Genomic DNA, 2,003 nt, shown 5'->3' on the forward strand with positions numbered 1-2,003 from the left:
AGAGAGGGAGAAACTGCTCCTTGACCACCTGAGTCTCAAGTTGTGCCAAGGGAAGAGACAGATAGCTTTCACTGGGCGAGTGGAGGGGAGGCCCCCGAGGAGCCTTCTGGAGACAAATAGTCCCACGGGCCATGGCGGCCTCCAATGGGAAGTCCCTTCAACCTCCGCTTCCACCAAGGGCCAACCCAGCTAATCAACTTTTTACTCTTTTTGAAATTACCTTGGAGGCCCTCTCTGTCTTTGTTCAGTTGTAATCTTTCTTAATTAGATAATTGAAATAATTATCCAATTAAGTTGGTTCCCATCACCCCCTCCTTCCTTGACTACTTGCTGAATCCAGCTGGCTTCTCACTTCTGCTGACTTTGTTCCTTGCCTCCTGCTGGGTTGGAAGCAGGTTTCCAGCTGTTTACTTCCCTCTTTTTCAGTTTGCCGCCTCAGTTCACAGGAGCTACAACTAAATTTCAGTTCTGCCTAATGTCAAAATAGACACCATAGGCAACTAGAAGCCAGGAGTTATGACTGGTGTCAACAGAGCAGTGACTAAAGCGTTTCAGATGCCCGCGTCTGCAGTTTGGGTCCCAGCCCTGCTGTGTCTGTACTGGGTAACTGTGAGCCTCCCGAGCTGCGGTTTCTGTATTGGTGAGATGGGTGTCTGTAAAAAGGAGATCTACCTCACATGTCAGGTAGTTTTGGAATTTAATAGGGATGACGGCAATGAGACCCTGGGCACACCCTGGCACACAGTGGGCATGCTCTCTCTATGCTTCTTGATACAGAAAACAATGTATTTCTGATAGCTCAAAGGGTTGGTACGGTAGTTAATATTAGGTGTCCCTCTGGCTGGGCTATAATTCTCAGTAGTTTGGCAAATGCTCAGTGATACCTCTTCCATCATGTCTCTTTCCATTTGGTGAGCTGAGGTGAGCAATCAGCTGAAAGGAAAGGTTCCTTGGGGCCTCTTGTGTATAAATGGGGAGTGTGGCAAAGGGCACCCTCGCTCTCCATCCTGTACTTTCTCATTGCTTCAACTGTGGATCCTGAGAGCCAGGAATTGCCTGACCTGCCGGCTTTGGATTCTTCAGCCACTGCAGCTCTCTGAGCCAGCAGAGGATTCCAGCCTGCTGCCTGACCCCCAGAGTTGGGACTTGCCAGGCCCCACACCTGCATGAGCCATTTCCTGGAAGTGAATCTCCCTATGCACATCTACAGAAATATTTCACTGGCTTTGCTCATTTCAAGATTGAGACTAAGACATTTTCTATCACTCATTGTTAAATAAATGAGAACATGAGAGAGGGGCAGGGAGATAATAGAGTTGTGTAAGGTGTAAACGGTTCTGGCAATTTGTCAGTCAGTGCACTTTAATGATATTCATCCATTTATCTAGAATCTTGATCCTGTCTTCCTTCAAATGAGCTCCAAAGCATTCTAAGACACTGGTGATAGCAGTCTTCCCCCATGGGGAATTTCTCTCTAAACGAGATTTCAAATCAATATTCCCTCCATTTGCTCATCAGAGAGGAAGGTCCACGTGGCCAGGGTTGTGCCTGTCATGCCTATTGAGGGATTGCTAACAGATTGCCAAGGAATAATTGTTGAATATGTAAATATTTGAACACAAAGGGACTGTTCTCTAATAGAACATTAAAGTCAGTTTTCAACATCCATGAAAGAAGCAGTCAAGAAATCAAGTAACAATTTTAAATATTTTTCTCCTTTGTTTTTTATTTAATTTTTTGTTTGGTGTTGGTAGGTGGGTGGTGGGTGGTATGCCTTTCTGTGCATGAAATCCAGGATAGGTAAATCTATAGAAACAGTAAGTGGATTAATGTTTTCTTGGAGGATGAGAGGAAAGGTGGGGGCAAAGGGGGAGTTCACAGCAATAAGTAATAGAAAGGAGAAAATCTGAAATTGACTGTGGTGCTGACTCTATAACTCTTTAATAGGATTGAACTATTGGATTTTGATATGTTAATTATATGCCAATAAAATGGTTTTTTTT

The 2,003-nt window shown here is 44.4% G+C and overlaps 1 pseudogene; it reads left to right on the top strand.

Annotated features, from left to right (window-relative positions):
- The first annotated feature begins 131 nt into the window (after positions 1-131).
- Positions 132-2,003, top strand: part of LOC101647518 — a 9,974-nt pseudogene continuing 8,102 nt past the window's right edge.

This window comes from Echinops telfairi, unplaced genomic scaffold, assembly GCF_000313985.2.
Source record: "Echinops telfairi isolate 266 unplaced genomic scaffold, ASM31398v2 ScPeMD7_31;HRSCAF=116, whole genome shotgun sequence".
Classification (NCBI taxonomy): domain Eukaryota; kingdom Metazoa; phylum Chordata; class Mammalia; order Afrosoricida; family Tenrecidae; genus Echinops; species Echinops telfairi.